An 18208-nucleotide genomic window follows, 5' to 3' on the forward strand; every position below is an offset into this window, starting at 1 on the left:
AATAATTTCTATGGCAAAATGAACCCCCTCATTTTGTTCCTTTGTAAATTAAATGTTTTAAGTGTTACCACTTTATTCCAACCAAGATGGCTTCAGGTGTGCCATACTTTTGTCATAAGTAAGACTGTTAGCGCTCTAGTTGTTCGTTAGATTACTCTGGGACATTCTGTCATTGGGCTATACTTGGGCTACATCTGGGTGATATTTGGGCTACATTTGGGCTCTTTTGTCTCTGGTGGCCATCTTGGGAGATTTATTTGTTATGAAGTTTCCTAATTTCCTCATTTACTGCAGTCTCCTCGGTAGGAAATACTTTCAGTTTTTTACTTGGTTCCATCAAGAAGGCATTCAGATGTGTCACACATTTGCCATACATTCTGAATGTTAGCACTCTAGTTGCTCATTAGATCACTGTAGTAAAGCTACAGCTCACCAGGGAAGTCTGCTGCTGGTATTCAAAGTGCATGTTTCAGTCTGCATGTCAGAATTTTTTTATGACATAGAAGAGGATTTGAGAAGTCAAAATGTGCCCTAATTTTTCTTTCTGCAGCACTAATCATAATTTCTATAGCAAAATGAATCCCCTCGTTGTGTTCCTTTGTAAATTAAATGTTTTAAGTGTTGCCACTTTATTCCATTCAAGATGGCTTCAGGTGTGCCATACTTTTGTCATAAGTAAGACTGTTAGTGCTCTAGTTGTTCGTTAGATTACTCTGGGACATTCTGTCATTGGGCTATACTTGGGCTACATTTGGGTGATATTTGGGCTACATTTGGGCTCTTTTGTCTCTGGTTTCCATTTTGGGAGACTTATTTGTTATGATGTTTCCTAATTTCCTGATTTACTACAGTCTCCTCAGTAGAAAATACTTTCAGTTTTTTACTTTGATTCCATCAAGAAGGCATTCAGATGTGTCACAAATTTGCCATAAATTCAGAATGTTAGCACTCTAGTTGCTTATTAGATCACTGTAGTAAAGCTACTGCTCACCAGGGAAGTCTGCTGCTGGTGTTGAAAGTACATGTTTCAGTCTGCATGTCAGAATTTTTTAATGAAATAGAAGAGGATTTGAGAAGTCACTGAAAATGTGCCCTAATTTTTCTTTCAGCAGCACTAATCATACTTTCTATGGCAAAATTAACCCCCTCATTTTGTTCCTTTTTAGATTAAATGTTTTAAGAATTACCACTTTATTCCAACCAAGATGGCTTCAGGTGTGCCATACGTTTGTCATAAGTAGGACTGTTAGCGCTCTAGTTGTTCTTTAGAACACTCTGGGAAGCTGCAGTAGAACACAAAGGAATCAACTGACAGTCTCTGCCCTTGTTGGATGTACATGTTTTACTGAGAATGTCAGACTTCATTCTCACATGACTGAGAAAGATAATGTGAATTTACAGAAAATATGCTCTCAGTTAGCTTATAGATCACCTTCCAAACCTCTGTGGGAAAAGCATGAGAAAATAGTTTTCCCTCAAACATGATTCATGATATCACAGCAGGAGGCTTTTTCACATGGTAAAATCACCTTAGAACACACCACAATTCCTAAAATGAGTATGGTACCATCAACAAATGATTTATAATGTAACTAAAGTCTTAAAACCTTCTATTAACTGCAATGCTTTTTAATGAGGTGCTATCATGTATATTGGTCCCAAGATGGCTGCCAACACATCTTGGATGAAGTGCTGACAGCCAATCAGATCTCACGATGAGATGTGTGGTTAGGCTCCGCCCAGATATATATGTGAATTTACTTTTGATTTTCTCAGGAACTACTGAACGGATTTACACCATTTAAGCAAAAGGCACATGCCTGACCTGAGGACTACCTCTTTGCCAAATTTCAAGTAATTCTGTTCAGCCGTTCGGGCTGTATCTTCGACTAAAGGTCCTATGGGAAAATGCATGGGGAAAGCGCGTTTTGGGACCCCCCTTTTTTCTCAGCCCCCGCTTGACGAATCACCCCGAGACTTTCAGGGTAGGAGCTGAGCGGAGCGCCCCATTAGTTTTGAAAATTTCACGAAGATAAGTCAACCGGCGCCAAAGTTATTCAAAATAGAATTTTCAGATTTCCTATGGGAACTCGGTCCTAACTATAACTATCTACTGGCGACCGCCAGTAGATAATATATATGTGTATATATATATATATATATATATATATATATATATGCACATATATATTTAAATACATACATACATACATACATTTGGGTTATTTCAATGTTTGTGGTGAATGCTAATATTTATTTTGGGGTTGTATTGCTATGATTAGTGATATCACTGATTGGGGTGAATGGTAAATATTTGGGTGATGTCATATATTTATATTTCATTTAAACATGTGTATAATTATTTTTAGGTTTATTTCAGAAATTGTTTTACATAAAATGTGTCTTTATTTGTTTTATATTTAGTAATGATAATTGAATTATTTTTGTGACATTATAGTCAATATTGTGTGAATCAAAATTGTTCACGTATTATAGGTTTATTTAACCCCTTCGACGCGCATGACGGAACGGTTCCGTCATGCACGTCGGTTGGGCTGTGCTTATGACGGAACCGTTCCGTCATGGCCCCGCCCGCGCTCAGAACCTTCAGCGTGGCGCGGAAATCCGCGCCGCGCTGAAGGGATTAAATGTACCAATCTGTTTGTTTCCAATATTTGTGTGTTCGATATAAGTAAAAATGTATATTTTTAACAATGATATTTGTGTTCACGATATTTGCAGTTTTATTAGTTAAGTTTAGAACCTCTATATTTTTATATCGATATTTAATTTCCGATATTTATGTGTTTTAATGTTGTATCGACGTTATTCCAGTGATCTGTTTTCCAAAGGGTAGAAGTGCTCCTTTAAATTTTACATTAGAACACTCTTTAATCTTCGATATGTCTTTTACAGTTTTACAGGTTTACCAAATTCCTCTGATGATATCAACATCATTAACCCATGCCTATTATTCCACCCTTACCTAGTAACCACAAATTTATCTGAGAAGACACATCTAACTTCTCCTCTACTTACTGGTATTGACTAATCCAACTATTTATCCCACATTCTGAAGAACTTTCTTCCTTTCAATTTCTTTCCAGAGATAGGCACTTTTCTCATTTTCATATAAAGTTTCTTTTCCACCTCTTTTCTTTTCCAGATCAACTATTTAACAAGTCAAGAGCTTTGACTTTTAGGGAGTTAGGCTTGCAGAGAACCTTACCTGGGACTTTTATCCAATATGTCAGCAGCGATTGTCAGCAAACATAAAACATTGGTTAATAGAGCAATTTCCCCAGTCGTGGAAGTATACAAATTGGTGGCTTTGGGTGGAGAGCTATACAGGGCAAAAATATGGGGCTCGGAGGATACCTCAAGACTTACCATCACAGAAAATAAATTTGTAAGATCCCTGTTGAACGTCCCAGTTAGCACTCTCCTAATACCTTTAAGGTGGGATCTAAACCTAAAAGGGATTGATCATACTTCCTGCTTTAACATTCTGACCTACTGGGTTAGAATTTGGAGAACCCAGGAGCTAGCCCCTTACAAATCCACCCTGCAGGAGTTAATTATTTTTTATAAACCTTGTATCACACCCTGGTTGAGAGCTGTGAAATCTTTCAGCAATCGACTAAACTTAGTAAGCATGTGGGAAGATCCCAGTAAGATAGACAGAAATGTACCCAAATGGATGAAGGGAATATACTGGGAATATGTCAGCCAGAAGATATGTCGAGAAACGAGGTTGAGAGGGATGGACAAATTCCTGAGTCACAAATTTACACTGTAATTTAAACCAATTCTGGATAAAATTACCTTGGTAGAGGGCAAGTCTTTGGAAATTCACTTTCAAATTGGCACATTGCCACTTAGATCTTTCACTTAGCAGTGGGAACTAGACAATGTAGGACTAGAGGGTTGCCTATTTTGTCCCAACATAACAGAAAAAGGGGTAAAAAACCCCGAACTCAAGGTGGATTCCTCCACTTTGTCATAATCTAGGTGTCAAACAATGTGTGTCACTTTAATGCTTAATAAAAATGAATACATCCAAATTAATTGCATTTGCGCCCTCAAGATATTCAAAGTGGGATTGGTCTCTTCCAGCATCCGCACTGAAGGCTCAGTCATGAGATGCAATAACATCCTTTGAGCCGTTGTTGTCCACTTGATTAGGTAAGCATTGATTATAAATCTCCCTCACCTAAATAGATAGATGTACATGCCGACCATTGCAAGACAGGGTACTACAAATCATTTACAAGGGAAGGTTCCCCTACTTGGGCAATGTGTACAAATTAAATTGAAAAATGCCTTGGGAAACTGTATCCTGTGCTTGACCTAAGACTTGGGCAATTCTGGTTGTGGTTACCCTGTTTATTCTCATAATTAAGGGAATGTGCATTCTTGCTGCTAATAACCAGGCTATGGACTATGGTTTGGGCATCTTGCATTATAGCTGCATCCTGTTTTTTATCAAGAGAATGCATGCTCTTGTTGCTAAAAAAAACAACTTTTCCTTTGGCCTGGGAAAATGAGTAATTGAAAGGGTAAATTGTTCTGTGATAGCTTCTCTTGCTTGATGCACCAAGATTTCGTGAATTCCGGATTGATTATCATTCACACCATGCAATTTAGTGTGAACTGCCTTTGGGGGATTGTGTGCTTATCTGTACTTCTTTTATTAACAGACGGAATCTGAACCTGGGCTTGTGCTAGTGTGCAATTGATATGAGAAATTGTTATGCGAAACTGTGTTTTGCGCAATGATCTAAGAAATGGGTCATGTGGGCACATTCCCTAATCATTTAGTACTAAGGTAAAAGGCACATGCAGGCAAAAATGTGTGCAAAAACCATCCGGTACTGTCACTGGGGGGGCGGGGCAAAGAACAAGTAAGCTAACAGGCGCTTTGAAGGCTGTATCAGCTTTGAAGACTCATCAAGACTTACAGATACACAGATTTCACTGGAAAATAGTTTAAATCGTGTAGGTAGAGGACATGATGCGGGAAAACTATTGCTTTACGCTAATATCCAGATAGGACCTACCCGGTCAAATTTTCAAGGAGACTCCACTGAGGATAGGGACCGTCTATCCATTTGTCCCCTTAATTGTACACATGAAAACCATGTTCGATTGTCAACCACACAAAGGGTCTCATTATGATGGTGGTGGGACCGCCATGTCACGCTTTCGGCGGTGGTCTCACCTCCATCAGTGACTGCATTACCTCAAGCCACATTATGATGGCGAGCGGTTCTTTGGCAGATCCATCGGTCTGTCAGAGATTAAATAATACCTACAACGGTGGCAGTGCCTGCCAGGCACTGCCGTGGGTATTACAATGTTTCTTTCCGCCGGCCATTTCATGGTGAACACACCATGAAAAGACAGGCGGAAAGGAATGTTGGGGGCCCATAGCAGCCCCCCTCCACCTCTGGGCCTCCGATGAGGGCCCTGGGGGGTACCTATGGTGCCCCTCCACATATTCCTGCACCATGTGACAGGTGTCGTAGTGCAGAGATATGTGTAATGTCTATTTTTGTACTGCGGCATGTGCTGCAGCCCGCAGTATCCACCACAATACAAACTATAGACATTGCAAGCTGTCTTGGTGGCAGTCGTATCCTAGTTTGTCTTGAGGGACGGCCAACTTGTAGTCAGGTGGTCCCGTTTCCCAATGGATGCCACCATCCTACTGAGGCCTAATTTTCTGGAATGTCGCAGGACTGAATATTAAGTTGATACTCCCCAATTGGTACCATCTTATCGATAACTATGGCATATTTTTCTTACAAGAAACATGGTGCACAAGCCTTGTATATAGACAGGTTTGTTTACGTATTTAATACCGGCAAAAAATAGCAAAAGGGGAAGGCCAACAGGTGAATTGATAACACGGGTCAAATCCTCCCTGAAATGCAAAATTTGACAACTGTAAATTGACAGTAGGAAAATATTAGGTATCAAAGTAAGCTGCAGTAGAAAAAGAATTGTGTCACTCTTTAATATTTATGCAAGAGGGGAAACGGGTGGGGTTGTCTCACCAACAATCCAATCTTTGGAAGCCATCCTGGATGGACAACAGCTAGGGGTACATCGATTTTTGCTGGTGAATTCAACACCACGTTCAAGCCCCTCAGAAGGGATGATGTAGAAATAACAGCAGAGGAGGAAGAAAGATGGACTAACCCCAATTAGAGATGGCCCCAGTTAACAGATGGACACGGGCAGCTCTCCAGCTGGAGGAACTTACTATAGAATTTGGCATATGAGCTGCTAATGGGAGGATTAAATCTGACCATAAGGGGGGATATACATTTGCTAATTCCAGATTAAAAAGTCACATTGATTACGTAATGGTGGATTTACATTTCTGGCACCTTGTTAATGATATGACTGTAATAGCTAGAAAAGAGAGTGACCGCAACCTAAGTCTTATGATGGAGGACTCATTTACTAATCTTCAAGCTGACTGCTCAACAATCACCAGAACTAGGAACATCTAACATGCAGCAGATAGACACCGCCTTAAGTGGTGGGCGATTAAGGAGGAACAAGAGCTCTTAGCTACCGTGAAGAATGCTGCCCTAATTTTCTTGCCCAAATTATAACATTTTAGAGATATAATTAAGCATAAATGTGAGGTTATTGAAATGCTTACAGAGTTCTTCATGGACATTGCCCCTCAATTCGTAGTCCCATGTGTAACTAAAAAGTTGGTGCATAGTGGAACGGATAGTTGGTTTACTAGAGAGTGCAGAAAGATAAGGCAGTTGTTAGCTGAGGCCATCAAAGGAAAAGATCCCCCTCTGATAGCTACCACTAGGAAGATGTATAAGATGGCACGGTAAGGGCCAAAAAAGAGTGGGACCATAAGAAATGGCAAGACCTAGTGGAGACTTGTACGTTTAAGGATGATTCTCGGTTTTGGAAGCTAGTGGCCAGAGGAGTGCACACATTAGGGTCTGACCCACAGAATCATGTCCCTTCTGCTGATTAGGTAGGACACTATTGTTATTTGCCGATGATATGTTATTAATTTCTAAAACACCTAGCGGTTTGCAAAGACTTTAAGCTAGCTTTTGTGATTTTTGCACACAGCGTGCGATAGAGATAAATGTTGGAAGAACTAAATTCATTGCCTTTAACCACTGTAAGAAGTTTAAAGGAAAGTTATCTCTGGGTAGTGACTTATTAGAACAGGTGGACTCATTTACATACTTGGGTATAAAACTTGCACCAAATCTATCCTGGGGCCAGCACATTGATGTTGCAACTATAAAGCACAGGCAGAGAACTGAAGTAATCCTAAAAGAACATGGTGCACCTGCTCTGAAAATTTATGAAGCAAAAGCTTTACGAGCTGCTATGTATAGTGCCGAGCTCTGGGGGTTTGGTGACAATTCAGGCCTTGTAAAATCAGAGAATAAATTCATTAGAGAACTGGTTTTGCTTTCAATTAGCACCCCCTTGCATCCTCTATTTATCGATTTGGGCATGAAAAGGTAATTCTTAAAGCCCATTAGCGTAGGATCTGGCCCAACCCAAGATTGTTACACTATGCAACGGCCTTAGAGCAGATAAGTCAGATAAAAGTAACAAAGTCCCTTGGCTGTCCTCAGTGAGGCATCTCTTGAAGGGAATTGGCCTTGGTGACCTAAGACACCTTCCAGAGGTTGAGAAGATTTCATCGAAAGATATGTTGAAAATATGCTATTGGACCTACTCCCTCCAGCAGGAAGAACATGTGGTTGGGGACACAACACTGACACGTGATTTCTTTAAAAATTTGAAGTCTACATGTACTTTAGAGCAGTATTGGGATTTAGTTACTGATCCTTTTGATAGGAAGCTCTACCTTAAGTTTAGAGTGGGTACACTCCCTGTCAAAGTGTTTACAGTCAAATTGGAAAAGTTTATCTAGTGAGGAGTGCCTATTTTTTGTAGGCCAAAGAAAAACATCCCTCATATGTTATTTGTGTGTCCAGCTTATACCAGGTTTTGATCTTTCTAGATTGCACCAGTGTGAAGGTCGCTGGGTACCTCTAGCCATATGATTGGCTTAAGAATACTACATACTGATCCATCTTCCCTGTATGTATGCACAGTTGCAAAATTATTGGGGTAGATGTGGGCAAAAAGGAGGGCTATTATTGCTGCTAAGTAATTTTAAGGTTTTGTATAGTTTATTATTTTTATAATATTTTTATAATGGTTTTATTCTATCACATAGTGTGAAATTTGCATCAGTAATATTTTTTTAGTGACTTATCAACTTTGCAATTAAGGACAGGGATAGTTGTATATTGATTATCCTGTTAACTTTATTGTGCTTAAAGGTGATCTGTATTACTTATTTGCTCACTTTTATGGCTTAAGCCAAAATAAAGTTATTTGAAATTAAATTAAATCCAATGATTTAAGAAATGGGTCATGCTTAGTGTTGTGCATTTTAGATTTGTTTGGTTTCCTTGGGGAGAATGTCCTATAATACCAGCACAGACACTATTACATTCCTCTCCAATTCCTAGGTTTTATTGATTTTGTTTTTTAATAGTTTTGATTTTATTCGTGTAGATTTTATCTGTTTTTATATTTTATTCTGTTAATCTAAAGATAATGTATTGTTCAGCGTTTAATTAAAATGTGATGACTTTTTAATATGTATGTTTATGGTTATATATGACCGAGATTAATTAATTGATGATGACAGACCCAGAACCAGGCACCGCTTTCTTGTGGGGCTTCAACCAGCTCCCACTAATGTTGCCCATTCTAACCAGCTCCAGTGACCTTAATATGTCATAGTGATCTCCCATAATATAGTCTGCCTCCTGAAAGGTTTCAAGTTTATTGCGTGCAGCTTCCTAAAAATTGACCTGGTTATTTTATGTGCAGTACACAGGCTAGCGTGAGTTCTCTGTCCCTGGATTGGTCTGTTTGACAAAGAGATATTTCCCTTTATTGAATCACTCTATAGAGGTCACATCTAGGGGAAAATCAAGGCACAATAAGATTCTCACATTTTAATTTTCAGAACTGACTGACACATAGAATACATAATGGATTCTTCCACCTCTAACATTCAACTATTTATGTCAGGGTAAGTGAGTTTCCTAAAAAAAGAAAGATGAACCGATCTGCCTCCAAAAAATTCCCCTTAAAATTAAACTTCTTGGTTGGTGACTTGAGACCATGGTATATCATTTATTTTACTGGCCCTATTTATCATGCATGAATTTTATCTTGGAAGGTACTGAAATGTCAACATAATATGAAGATATATCCCGTGGAAAAGTAAATTATTATTCTGTGTGGATGGTAGTCCAACAAAAGTAATAATGCCACTAACTTGGGAAAGGTTTCAGTGATTTAAATCTGTGCTAAACCACTGGTAGCGATGGCAGACAGGCGTAACATAAGGACAATGGGTAAAGCCTTCAGCAGTACCAAAACAGTAAAACATCAAAAACACCATAAAAATCTCACTCTAATTTATAAACATGGAGAAACATTTAGTTAACAAAATGACACTAAAATGAATGACAAAAATCTAATAGGAGGAGCAAAAGATATTAAATTTGAAAGATTTAATTGAAAATAGTGCCAAAAAAACAAAGTGCCAATAGTAGACAACGGTCGCAATAGAACAGGGTCTAGGCACGGATTGAAGCTGACCAAGAATCAGCATGGACTAGATACAGCAAATAGTGTGGTGCCACTGGTGCCTGAAAATAGAAAAGTTTGAAAAGGTTTATTCCACTAGGTAACTATCTGAAAAGCAACTTTGTTGTTTTTCTGAAGGAAAAATCTACTCCATGGGGACAAACCCGAAATTCAGTCTGATGTTGTGGAACTGCCGCTTAGATAGTTTTTGCCGTCTGTCCCCTTGAAACTCTTGACCTTTAGAGTAAAAGTTTTAAACTTTTCAAACTTCTTATACCATCCACAAGAGTGCACTTCTAACACCTCAAGGCATCACGAGGAACCCTTACAAACTCACAGGGTGTCAGGCATAGAGCAACAGCAAAGTTTAGCACAGGTCCAGTTGCAACTGCTCAGCTGGGATTCTTTACAGAAAAGACCCCTTCAGCTCTTTTTATTTTCCTGGAGCCACCCCAGAGACCCACTTTAAGATCCTTGTAGACATTTCTTTCCTTGAATTTCAAGTGGAACGAAATCAGACCTCCTCAGTCCCTTCGCACAGATCATAGATGCTAAGTGCAGCAGGTTCAGTCAGCCTGATATACTTTTGAAAGTCCAGCAGTGTTCTGATGGGGTGCTTTGGGGTATCACATGTATGCCTGGCACTAACTGGTGGGTGGGGTTATCTCCTGGGCACTCCCTAACTAAATGGACACTCCCTAAGCAACAGAGTAAATGGTCCTAAGGGAATGTGTACCCAGTAGTTTGTGTTTGACTTACTGCAGCCAGGCCCACAATGCCATGTGCCAGAGCATTTTTAAAATGACAAAAGTCTTTGAACACACTAAACTTTGGGTCTAATGGCTGGGTGTGTGTGTGAGTATGAGTTCTAAAGGAAAATCATTAGCACCCTCTGATATTTAACACTAAAATCCAGTTTCAAGCTGGCACTGTACCCCCAACAAAACTAGAGACAGACGTCTGGTAGGACAAATGCATATTCCTTCAGCAACCCCATAAGACTACATGATAATTTTTAGGGCATTCTGTTCACTCCCTTTTGAGTGTGCCCCATGTGTTACATGTGGCTTAACAGATCTGTCAAACATGAGTTGACTGTGTGGTGTCAACAGGATACACACAGCCCAACTCTGAATATTCTGTAGAGTTCAGAGGAGTAATCTCTGTTGTTTAGGGTAGCCTATTCTTTTGCTCCTGGGAGACATTTCACCCTTCTTTCACACAGATTCCCGGTCTTCAGCACAGGCTGGGAGTTGGCAGAGGCGTATGCAAATTATCCTTCGGATAGTTCAGGCAGGTAAAGTGTAACTTTCGAAAAGTTGCTTTTATAAATATTTATTAAACCTCTGACGTCTCCATTGAATTGGATGGTTAGTAACTATTAAAATAGTGGTTTAATTATCTTTCTAGGTTGTCCTATTCCTGAGATAGGAGTATTAGTAATTTAATCTGTACTTTGGTGTTCTACTTAAGACAGCTAGGTCTGCCACAATGAAAACAACGATTAGTGCCTTGTTACTGTAGGGGCATGGTAACATTAATTTTCTACATGTCCCACTTTTAAATAACATGCCCCCCCACTTGTGGACTACAAGGCGTACATTAAGCCGACTTACTAATTTGTAAAAGGTATGATTTTAATACGTTGCACTCTGGGTTTCGCACTGCAGCAATCAGGCTACAGCGGTAGGCCTGAAGCCATGTTTCCTTTGTAAAACCAGTGAATAGCACAATAAGTGCTGCGATCCACAGGTGACATTTAACTTTTAATGCCATGGATGCTAGGGGAGTATTCTTGCACCACATACTATGGACTCATAGAAAAGTCAAATATACCAATCAGGGATTAGCTAATGACTTCATGTTTTAGTATCAAATCTTTTTTCATTAGCATCAACATCGAGCAAAGTGCACACAGCATGTCGTCTACAACCCAGAATGGGCCGGACGTTTTGACAAGCAGGCGTAATCGATTCAGCATAGGGAGCAGACCTTAGTGTACATAGCATGTCGCCTACAACCCAATAAGGAACAGACAAGTGATTTACATCAGAAGTGACACAGGTGGTGGGAGAGAAATTGCTTTGCTTATCTCCTCCTAATGATGTCCCGCACTCGTGTCATTCCCACCAAAGATAGCAGCACCTAACTGTGAGCTGACTATAAAAAATAAACAATTTTTGAGTATGAAAGAGCCAAAATAAAGGACAGAAGTAGACTGAGAAATGGAAAACCCCTCTTCCCTCCCCACTCCACTCCCCCACCCCTTCTCCTTCCACGCAAAAGCCTAATAGGGAAATAGTTCTATTCTACTTATGCACTCTCCTGGGTTCCGTCTAGCGGCAGGTTGGTGGACCTTGGGCTAAATCAGGTTCTATGGGGGCTGGGAGCAACAGCAATATGCTCAGGTAAGCCGGGCAGGTCCACTCCCGGAATTTCGTTGCAAGGATTGCAATGAATGGGGCTTAGCTCATAGTTTATGCCATGCTCTACGACTCGGCCACCATAGGCAGGTGCTCTAACCCCAGCAGGAACCAGAGCTGGTTCAGCCATTGTCTATGATCTGGGGCTCTATTAGAGCCCCAGGCTGCCATGATCAAACGTTTAGAGCAAGGGCAATCTGCTTTCCTCAGATGGAGTGGAGTGGAAATGTTATGGCATCAGGGAGCCCAAGGATTGTGTAGGCAGGGAATAGGGGGATTGATGTTTTGAAGGCAGAGTCAATGTTATCTAGAATTTGTTCCCAATACCTAGTCAGTTTTGAGCAGTTCCAGAGAAGATGGAGGAGCATCCTGGTGCTTTTACAGCCTCGCCAACACTTCCCACAGCATTGGTCATTCAATTTCTGGAAGCGGGCTAGGGTATAGTACCAATGAGAGATGACTTTCTAAGCTGTTTCTGTGTGACCCACAGTGTGTTCAGTGTGATGAGCTCTTCAATAGATGTCTTCCCACCCTTTGTCTGAAAGGGTCCTACCGAGCTCTGTTTCCCAGCAGATTTGCCCTGGGGTCTTGAGCTTTCGGTTGTCCTAGTCAAGTGGCGGTATATCTCTGTAATTAGCTTGATATCGTCTGCCATGAGAAAAATCAATTTTTCAAGTGAGGTCATCGGTCTGCTAGCTTTAGAGCGTACCTTAGGCCTAAGTAACCAGTGCTGCAGTTGTGTGTGTGTAAACCTATATATATCTAATAAGGAGTAGTCAGTTTTGAGTTGGTCAAAGGCAATCAGTTCTTGTTGATCAAATAAGCAACCAATACACTTACATCAACCTTCAGTCCATCGTCTAAAGTTACCTAGTGTCATACCCTGAGGGAAGTCAGAGTTCACAAAGAGGGGAGTCATGGGTAATGGAAACGAAGGTCGCTACCTTGTCCCAGGTCTTGAAAGTCAGACTTGTCACAGGGGAGGAATAGAGGCCCCAAGTCCTACGGTGTCAGGGGAGCCAGCCTGCCCTCCATATGTGGGAGCCTTCTGCAGTTTAATCCATGAACACCCAATGTTTCTCGGTGAGCGGGCGATTCTACTCAACAAGATGACGTAGTTGGGCTCCTTGGTAGTAACAAAGAAGTATGGGAACCACACGGGCCCCTTTTTGCTTAGAGCACTGTCTCTGTAACCTGGATTTCGTACCCCTACTATGAAGTTATCAATGTCCTTTTGCAGTGTTTGGATCGTGCCTGGCAGGGGGGCAAGTGGGAGTGTCTGGAATAAGTATAGAATGCATGGCAAGATATTTAGCTTAACCAAAGGGGATGATGGACAGAGTGTTGAACATTGCAAGCACTCACCCCCAGTCAATTGATATGGATTTAATCCATCATCATTCTTTAGCTCACTCCGCCACCCCAGTTCAGACTTGGCCATATGCAAATCAGTCTGACCCTGTGCCTTATGGGAACAGTCCAGCCCAAACTGGCAAGCCATGTCTTCCCTGGAACGGAAAGAAGCATCCTGGGACCAGTTTCTGGCTAATCAGCCGTCATCAGCCAGGCTAGCTTGAATCCAGTGGCAAAGTGAGCAAGCGACCCACGTCTGGGCATACCCTACCAACTTAGGGCGAACAAAGCAAAACCAAAGAGGATGATGGATGGAGTGTTGAACATTGCAAGCACTCACCCAGAGTCAACTGATTTGGCTTTAATCCATCATCATTATTTAGCTCACTCCACCACCCCAGTTCAGATATAGCCATATGCAAATCAGTCTGACCCTATGCCTCATGGGAACAGTCCTGCCCGAACTGCCAAGCCATGGCTTCCCTGGACTGGAAACAAGTATCCTGGGACCGGTTTCTGGCTAATCAGCCGTCATCAGCCAGGCTAGCTTGAATCCAGTGGCAAAGTGAGCAAGGGACCCACGTTCGGGCATACCCTGACAACTTAGGGTGAACAAAGCAAACCCAAAGGGGATGATGGACGGAGTGATGAACATTGCAAGCACTCACCCCCAGTCAACTGATCTGGGTTTAATCCATCATCATTCTTTAGCTCATTCCGCCACCCCAGTTCAGATATGGCCATATGCAAATCAGTCTGACCCAGTGCCTCATGGGAACAGTCCAGCCAGAACTGCCAAGCAATGCCTGCCAAGCCATGTCTTAAGATATTTAGCTTCACAGCTGCAATGTGGCCGAGCCACGAAAGAGGGAGGCGATGCCATTGTGCCTAATCCCTGCGGACCTGGGTGATCAGCAGCGAATAGTTAATCGCAACGGTTTTAGTAAGGCTACATAACAGCAAGAGTCCTAGATACGGGAGGCCTTCAGTGGTCCAATGAAAGCCCAGCTGGGTTTGTAGGGCCCACTCAGTTTCAAGGTTTATGTGAAGCTTTAAAACCTGGGATTTTTGCATATTCTCATGAAAATCCGAGATTGCTCCAAATTGTCATACTTCCACAATAATCGCGGGAAGGGAAGTCAGAAGCTCTGTGATCAACAGAAAATCATCGTTGGCGTATAGACTTAACAAATGGTTGTCCTCCCGAAGGGAATACCTTCCGCCTGGGGGTTGTCCTGCAATCTTTGTGCTAAGGGCTCCATGTAGAGTGCAAAGAGAAGTGGGGAGAGTGGACATCCCTGTCTTGTCCCTTGTTGGATAGTGAATCCGCTTGACTTGACACCGTTCACTTGGACCATCACTCAAGGGGAGCTATAGATGCTGCAGATACACCGCCTGAATCAGTCTCCAATACCAAACAATAAGAGAGTCTCAAACAGCTATGGTCAGTGTACCTGGTCGAAAGACTTTTCAACGTCGATGATTAATAGTAGAGCCGGTGTACTTTATTAGATGGTAAATACGCTTTGTATTGTCACTGCACTGATGAGAGGGAATAAACACAGCTTTATCCGGGACATTAAGCCACGGTATAAGAGGGTTGATGCAATGTGCTAGGATGCTAGCGAATAGCTTTGCATCTATGTTAAGTTGTGAAATAGGCCGGTAGGAGCCACATTGTTTCAGATCTTTCCCTGGTTTAGGAATGACCGATATGGATACCTCTAACATGGAATTCGATAATGTGCCCATGTTGGCAAAGGTGTTAAAGAGGCGGGTAAGCAGTGGGGTGAGGTCCTGGCAAGAGGTCTTACAGAAAGCTGCACTGAATCCGTCAGGACCAGGAGATTTAAGAGGTTTTAGTCTGGCGATCGCTGAGATAATTACCTCTATGATAATGTGTTCAGGTCTTCAGTTTCTGCTGGGCGGGCGGTGTGACTGCAGCCCAGCTAAGATATGTCTGGTAATCAGTGTGCGGGGAAGTATCCGAGGAGTAAAGATTCATGTAATAAGCCTGAAAAGTATTCTCTATGCCGTCGGCGACTTTCAATTCTGTCCCTGGTGCCTTCTGAGTGGATTTCACTAAGTATGCATATTGCTTACTGTGGAGTCGGTGTGTGAGCATTAAACCCCCTTTATGGCCCCTTAGGTAGTATTTATGTTTGAGGTGTAGTTTTGCGTATTCAGCTCTATCTAGGTCCAGGCGTTTTATGTGCAGGCGCTCTTCATCAAACTCTCTCCAGACCTGGGATGCTCCGGTGCATTTGTGGATGGCTTCTTATTTGAGGACCTTTTTCTCAAGTGCTTCCCTCGTATACCATCTTACTCTATTTATGTAAGAAGCTGTTGCAATAAGTTCCTCCGTACTACCAGTTTTAGGGCTTCCCACACAGATGATAAGGCAGTTGTGCTGGTGTCGTTAAGGGCCAGGAAATCCTGTATGCAATTCCTGAGAGCAAGGACCATGGCCGCATGAGCGGGAGAGGGGGGTGTACGAAGGGTAAGGATGACAAGTGCGTAATCAGATAGCAAACGGGTTTCGATGGTGGAAGTAGTCACCCGGTTCCACGCTGCTGGAGAGGCCAAGAAATGGTCAAGGCGTGCCTAAGTCTTATGTGCTGCAGAATAAAAAGGTCTCCTGGGTGGTGAGCGCACCACACATCATGTAAGCCACATTCAGAGAGCCAATGTAAGCCCTCAGTGGAGAGGGCTCAGGTTTGACTGATCTATGTCCTGAATGATCCAGCTCCGCATCCATCACAATCTTGAGGTCTCCCCCAACTATTACCGCTGTATCAAGGGAGAGGAGTACTTTGGCTAAGAAGTCAGTCAGAAAGGATTCCTGGCGATTCCTGCTGTTCATTCGAGGCATAGATCATTGCTAGCATGAGGCGAAGTGGCGGAGGACCAACAAGCACCCTTTGGTTTCCGCTACAATCCCAGTGACTGATCCATGAAAGCGCTTAGAAAAGAGGATAGCCACCCCACCCTTGTTCTTTGACCCAGAGGACCAAAATTGTTGTGGCAACAATTTGGATAGCATTCTGTGTGTATCTTTGGGGAGAAGGTGTATTTTCTGTAGCAAACATATGTCACCATGTGAGTGTTCAAGCAGGGAAAGGCCCGCCTACCTTTTGGTGGGGTTGTTAAGGCCTCAAGCATTGAGGCTGTCTATTTTAACCTCCATGGTGAGACAGAGCGATATGTGCTAGGAGCTAAACCAGGGGCTCGCCATGGAGGCAGAGGAGCCCATGGAGATCGGCTTGCGGGGTGTAGGCCTGCATAATCCCTCATCTGTGGTTGTCGTGTGTCAGAAGACGCAGTGGAAGGAGATCCCCTTAGCAAAACCCTAAGCCCCAACAATAGGAAAAGGAAAACATGTATGGGAACATCATACAGTGGTATACAGTCCATATGGATGGTGAACAAGAGATAAGGGGGGTCAGCCCTGGGGATAAGTGTCATCTGGTAGGCGTTGTGTTCACCATGAACTTACCCACACGCTAGTGGCCCCTTACCCCATTGGAGAATCACAAGGGGATCTCAGGAGGAGGTGCCAGTGTTGTCCATTTCCTCTCCAGAGAGGGAGCTAATGACAGCTGACCTTTCTTTGGCAATCGTGTCTGGGTCGTGATCATGATCAGGTTTTGATTTGTGATGGTCCCCATGACGGCGTCCGCCCCGTGTTTGATTGCGTGCTGGGGCCTGGTGAGATATTTGATCCTTGAGCTCCAAGTTCAGGGTCTTGCATGCTTCAGCCAGGGAGCGGATCTGGTGAAGTTTACTCTCCCAGTGTAAGATGATGCAAAAGGGGTGCCCATAGGAGTAGGAAATGCCCACTTATTTCGGGTGGTATGTGACATGGCGGAATTCCCCACGCTTCTGCAAGGTGATGGCTGCAAGATGCTGGAAGAGTTGTTGGGAGTGGCCTCTAAATTGTAGTTTCTGGACATCTCTGCGTTCTGGAGGATTTCTTTCTTGGTTTTAAAGTCATGTCTGCAGGCCAAGATGTCTGCATGGGGAGTGGGACACCTCCCGGGGAGCGCCACCCAATGGCTTCGATCCAGCTTGATTTCTCTCTCTATAGCGGAGCCCAGTACAGTGCAGAACAGGGACAGTATGTATTCTTCCAGCTCCGAGCCCTCTGAAGCCGTAGGAACCCCCCTGATTTGAATACTGCTACCCCTGGACCTGTTTTCAAGGTCTTCGACATGGGCTTGTAAATCGATTTGTTGATCTTAGAGTCACAGGATTTCTTGCTGCAAAGTCTCTATATCTTCCTCCTGCACAGTGTTGCCATCTTCTAGGACTGCCACCCTCTTGCTGACCACATCTATGTCTCATCAGGCCTCCCTCAGCTCGAGCACAAAATCCTTTTTAACCGTTGTAGGTCTTCTCAAGGGAGGCAAATAGAGATTCAAGAAATTCCAGAGTCACAGGACTCTCGGGAAGGTCACTCCCACTGTGTGGTCTCAGCTCCCCATACCATATCTTTTGACAAGGGCTTCCCCGGGGTTCTTAAGGAGCATGTCCCGAATGCTGTGGTCTTTTTTTCCATTTGCTATCAATGGGGCACTTTGAGATTGGATCCTGTTACCACCAGGTGGAAGAATCAGTCTTGTTAGAATCCGAGTTATCTGGTTGGCACAGGTAGGTACTTGTGACAAGCAGGGAAACTTTCATCTAGTCAGGGTAAGGGGTTACACTCCTAAAATAACCCCTGCTCACCCTCTAGATAGCTTGGCGCGAGC

Source organism: Triturus cristatus, chromosome 5_2 (assembly GCF_964204655.1).
Source record: "Triturus cristatus chromosome 5_2, aTriCri1.1, whole genome shotgun sequence".
Taxonomy (NCBI): domain Eukaryota; kingdom Metazoa; phylum Chordata; class Amphibia; order Caudata; family Salamandridae; genus Triturus; species Triturus cristatus.